The sequence below is a fragment of the Tenebrio molitor genome, chromosome 9 (genome assembly GCF_963966145.1).
Source record: "Tenebrio molitor chromosome 9, icTenMoli1.1, whole genome shotgun sequence".
In the NCBI taxonomy this organism is placed as follows: domain Eukaryota; kingdom Metazoa; phylum Arthropoda; class Insecta; order Coleoptera; family Tenebrionidae; genus Tenebrio; species Tenebrio molitor.
The window spans coordinates 17,496,235-17,502,234 of NC_091054.1; the positions used below are offsets into that span (position 1 = coordinate 17,496,235).

The 6,000-nt window shown below is 30.1% G+C and overlaps 1 long non-coding RNA gene across 1 annotated transcript; it reads right to left on the bottom strand.

The window, feature by feature from the left end:
- Window positions 1-68: 68 nt before the first annotated feature.
- LOC138139397 (uncharacterized) lies at window positions 69-3,183 on the bottom strand. The gene is made up of 5 exons (XR_011162284.1): window positions 2,868-3,183; window positions 2,622-2,813; window positions 375-560; window positions 240-306; window positions 69-187 (listed from the first exon to the last, which is right to left on the bottom strand). It is a non-coding gene; the product is annotated as an uncharacterized lncRNA (long non-coding RNA).
- Between the last annotated feature and the right edge of the window lie 2,817 nt (window positions 3,184-6,000).

A 6,000-nucleotide genomic window follows, 5' to 3' on the forward strand; every position in this document is an offset into this window, starting at 1 on the left:
TCAAGAATCTAAAAGTAATTCATTGAATAAATAAATTATTAAAACGTCATTTGTACTTGCCTTTCTGACGTAAGCATAAATCATTCCACAAAGTTGATCCAATCTTTTCTCATATCCAACCAATCTCCACACAAGATTAATTTGTAGAATGGGATTAAGGAAACGTTTCCCTATGTCAGAGGCGAATCTAAAACAATTAAGTTAAAACTCTGTGGACAATTATGGTTTATTTAGTTTACTCAGCAATCCACGACAAATATTCGTTTTGATGATTGAGATCGGCCGAATCTACCCCCATACATGTGTCTACAATAATAATACTTTAGAACAAATTTTCTTGTGATATTAATAATAATTGCACAATGCTAACTAACCACAAATAATTTTAAATGAAGATTCGTAATATCGTAGAAAGATGTTTGTTTCACAATTAATGTAGTTCTTTTTTAGGTTAACGATTAATTCATTTGAACGTCCCACAAAAATGTCAAAATATGAATTCAAAATGGTTTGATTAAATGTTTGATTAATTATTTTTCTATGGGCTCTCCATGTTGAAACTGAAACAGAATTAACATTTTGACAAAAATATTAAAATGTACAGTTGCGGCCGTTGGAATCTCAGACAGGAAAGATTTAAACACTCTGTATAAATTCTGAAATTTGATTAGCGTAAACAGGGTTTTCATCAAGGATTATAAAGTCAGTGTCAGTATTTGACATATTAGGTCAGAATCGCGCGTAACTTTTGAAATGCCGCAATTATCTGATTTGCAAAAATGTGTTAGACTGAGGGACGGTGTGAGTATAAGAGCCATTCCGAGAGAAATTAATGTGGATAATGTTTGAGTGACATTTTGAGAAACGTCACTTTCAATACCATTTACAAAGCCAAAAGTTTGGCGTTGTCAAAATGTCTGAGTTTTCAACGGCCGCAACTGTACATATACTCGTATGTACAGTTAATTTCAAAATTATCGAGTACACCTCAAAAATCGATTTGTTACAGTTTTTTCCACATGTAAAGAGGCCTTTTTGAAATTTGAGCGTCATATTTTTTATATGGGTTAGGTAAGTTTGACAACATAAAATGTCGCTGATATTTTAGAACACTAAAATATTGTCTGTTCTATCCTATGCATGGTGCCCTTCGCGATGTTATTATACTGGGCAACCCTCCGGATCGACCACCAATTTGGAAAGAATGAGCACTTTCGCGTTTTCGGTTAGATTAAGCATTTTGTTTGTCAAAATTGACATTGATCATTGACAAAAAATTTAAGTGCATTTGACACTGTAAAAAATTAGGTATACTCTATAATTTTGAAATTAACTGTACCTATATAAACAGTGAGCGGCAAAAGTATGGAATAAATTCATTAGAAATTAAACAAATTTAAAAAAAAAAATCTTTGGACAGGTCAATTTTAGTTTATAAAAATACATATTTTAATATAAAATAAAATTCATTTGTTTTCGAGTTATGACGTCATCGATAGTTTTTTTAAATAGAAACCCCATATTTTTGTTCTTGATTCTAATAGGCCTTTTAATTGTCTAAACGCCAGTATAAAAATTTTGTTATCTTACATAAGGAAATTAAAAAAAAAAAAAATAAAGTTGCACTCAATCAAAATTAAAATTTCTATACGTTGTGTTTCTGATAAATGATTCATTTTCGAAAACGTTTTGTAAAACAAATAACACATACGAATGAAATTGACAGTAACATTTGACTGTTTGATTTACCTACTTGATTTTTTGACTTGTTTTTGTTCTTTATAAAATTTAATTTTTCCAACTTTATTTTTTTTTCTCAAAAATTTCCTTATGTAAGATAACAAAATTTTTATACTGTCATTTAAACAATTAGAAGAGATATCAGAATCAAGAAAAAAAATAGGGGGTTTCCATTTAAAAAAACGATCGATGACGTCATAACTAGAAAACAAATGACTGCTTGGAATTTTCTTTGGTACTAAAATATGTATTTTTATAAACTAAAATTGACCTGTCCAAAGATTTTTTTGAAAAAAATTTTGTTTAATTTTTAAGGAATTTATTCCATACTTTTGCCGCTCACTGTACAGTTGGCTTCAAAAAAAACGCGAAATGAAATTTGACCTAATATAAACTGAATATTTTATTTGTCAATTTATGTCTGTTTGACAGTAGTATTTCTGACACATAAGTGCAGTTTTTTAACCTAAATTCTAAATGGCCGTTTCAAATTATAAAAATGTAATAAAATTTGGCAGAACTTTTTCTGACAGTTCCCGTTTTTTTTTTGAAGCCAACCGTACAACCTAATTTTGAAAAGTTGTTGAAATGTTTGACGCAGTAGATATTTATTTAAAATGCATAGGTTCAGAACTAATTTTTATATTTTTAAATTTTATTTTTTGAATAGTTGCAATTAAATATTTTTACAATAAATGAAAAATAAATTTTACTTTTGTCTGCCGTTATCGTTCACTTTACTAATAATTTGCATCAATTTCTATTTAAAGAGAATTTAATAACTTTAAAAACTCCAAAGTAACATCAAATGTTTTAAAAAAGTTACATTTAAGTACTCTCTTACAGTAGGTACCAAATTATGTTACTAATAAATTACGTACTTGGTGCAGTTAGTATTCCATTACCAAATACCGGGCCAAGTAAATTGTACCACGACCCTTTAGCGAGACATTGCTTCAGAACATATTCTACAACATCTGAATCGGAAACTATAATGAATAAATAGGGACCCAACCAGATTTTTCCAATTGGTGCATATTTCTCCGCAACTTCCATTGATTTAAGAAACCAATCTTACAAGAAAAGTTGGTTAGGTATATATTTTCTATACTTTCACATTGTTTCACCATCTGGACCTTTGCTGAATAGATGAATGCTTCCCAAAAATGGTAAAGCAAAAGGTCCCTTCAACTTTGCAGTATGATAGTACAATTTTCTTCTTTTCCAACAATAATTAATAATAAACAACACTAACACAACTGATGATAAATGAAACAGAACACTACTGACATTAAAATTATTTTCCTTCATGACGATATTCATTTATTTAAATCAAAGTTCAAAATCAGTTTTACGTCTGATGTCACTGTGAAATGAAATATTTCTTGAGAAATAACCACCAATTTATGTAGGCGTAAAAAGAACAAGAATCAAGTAATTAGTTAGAGGACAACAGCGTCCTTGATTCGGAGAGTTTTTCGGTGTAAACATGCCACGGAGAAATAAAACAATATTAAAAATAATAATAATAAAAATTTCTCTAGACTGTAATAATTAATATACATGGTGGCCCAAGGAAAAGTATCTACCTGGATTATCTTAAAAACTACAGACTTCGGGGGAAATTTTCCTAACAGGCTAATTTTGATATCGAAAGGGACACATAATTGTGACGAATTCAGCGGCCCAACGTCATCTAGCGGGCAAGCTTATGACCCTTTTGCAGGATGAAAGCATTTTAAATTCTCTTGATGGGGATGCCAACATTTTTTTGTTTTACCTGATTTAGTAGAGATCAAGTGATACATCATTTTAAAACAATTTGAATTCTCTTTCCAACAGAATCATAATTTTATTGCTGTTTATGTATGTATATGTAGAATCAGTAAGTACGAGTAGAATGCTGATGATTGAAATGTAAATGGTTTTCATCGTTTTCTATTCTTTACTGTAAGTACTGCAAATTGTTAGAAACGAATGCAGGCAAATGCTCAGTTTTGAAAATTTAATATTGTTACCTAAACAGTAAATAATTTGTAGTATTTCTTTTATTTATAGACAATTTAAATTTCCTGAAATTGTTGTATCAGTTCACAATTGTTCCCTGGGTAATTCTTCTAATAATATTGAGAAAACCCAAAGTTTTTGGTATTGTTGTAAAAAGAGTTTAAATCGCTTTAAAATGATATGTCATTCAATCCTTGTTCTCCATAATGCCGGGTGACTTTTAATGATTGACACAAATTTAGTGAGTTGGCACTCCCGAATAATTGGTACATCTAGTCATTTGTCAAAGAGTTGTCTATTGATTCGCTTTCTAGGTTAGGATTCTAGAAATAAACAATGACAATTTGATTTATTTTGACTTTTGTACTGTCATATTTGAATTTGTCAGCCAAGTGTACCAACATAAAATCGTAAATGTGTTCCCAACCCAACAAAAATAATAAGTTGCACTGCTGAATTTATCACTGGCATTTGGGATTCAAAATTGAGCAGTTTCGGCGTTTGTCATGTAAATCTGTAGTTTTCAAAATAATGCGGGCAAATAATTTACGTTGGGCCACTCGGTATAATGATTTGAGCAGATTCTTAAAATAAAAATAAACATTTAAATAATTATTCCAGCTTCTTGTGTATTTAATTTTTTATCATATTTGTCCCACTAGTCCTCCAACTAAGTAGTAAATATGATTACGCTAAATACGAAATAATTTAGCAACAAAGAATTAATTAAAAATTAAAAAAAGGAAATCCTTCTTGAATACCAATTTATGAAGGAATTTAATGAACCAGTCCCTACAGCCCGGATTTTAGTCAAATGCGTATTCTTCAGTTTTTCAGCCTTTATCAGGAAACTTAAAAATAAAACTTGTTTCCTAATAATTACGTCTTTTAGCATGCATTTGTTATCGCCTAAAATTCTTTTTTTTCTAAATAAACGCGTTAATTGGCTAAAGCGCCTAAAACAGTTATTTGCATATCAAGGCCGCGAAATCGTTTTTTAACGTACCGAGAGAAAAATGATCCCCGAGGGAAACAATCTCGAGTAACTATAAAATTAACAAATAAAATTTACTTCACTGTCAGTAAATATAAATTCGGCTTACATGCTGCAATAGAAATGACACAAATAAAATACTTTATCTTGAAAAAAAATAGTAAAAATGTCCGAAGAAAACTATGATGTTTTAGTTTCGTGTGCTCCTCCAGAGTTAAAATAGTAATTTCTTTAACCAGTTCGTGGGCTTTTAAAACACTCGTGCCAAAGAAAGCCCAATTTACACAAGAACGAGTTAAATACAAAGTTTTTTTGTTCGACAAGCCCCTTAAATGCCCAAATCGCTTAAAATCTTTAAAATTAGCTTGACGTTTCGTTTTGACAAGTTGTGACATTTATCAAAATCCGTTCACACAGGAGAAAATTTTCAAATACTGACAGTGTCGGACAAAAAAATATTATAAATTGTGCGGTGTCTAATTTAATACCTGAAAAATCGAAATGGCAGTGTGAAAAAATGTTACAGTGACTTTAGAAACTGGTGTAACAACACGAATGTGAAAACGGTGTCGGAAAATGTTGTATTGGCTTATTTACTGGAAAAATCTAACATATTGAAAAGTTCAAGTTTATGGAGCACTTATTCGCTAACATCAGAAATTCTAGTAGTAAACAAAAATAATTTAGAATTACTTGGAAGCCCAATTTTTGAAGATGGTTTTGATTTCATTGCCAAAAAGTAAATTGAAAAAGTTTTTCTTCTTTTGAAAAATATAGAACAAGAAAATTGAAACTCCCACGCGGCTTATTTTTTGGTAAAAAATTGTCTCTTTCTTCCAAGATTTAATTTTTTACTTAGAACATCTCCCTTCTGGAAATTTCCCAATTGTATTAAATCAATAGACAATGCTATTCGTAACAGTTTACAAACATTTTTAAGCATCAAGTTTATTGAAAATCAATGGACTCTTGCTTCACTTCCTATTTCAAATGGTGATCTTGGTATTAGGACAATTGAAGATATCTCTCTCCCAGCCTTCCTTGGTTCAAACCATGGTGTTCACGACCTAGTTTTTCAAAAATTACCAAAAATGGACAAAAAGGTTAGTGTTCATTTTGCTCAAGAAGCTATTGGATTATGGATTGAATTAAATGGTAGAACATTTACAACGGAAACATTTTTACAAAAATATATAATCAAAACAACAAGAATCATCGCCAATGAAATTAATCATTGTGATAAAATTGATTCAGCTCGT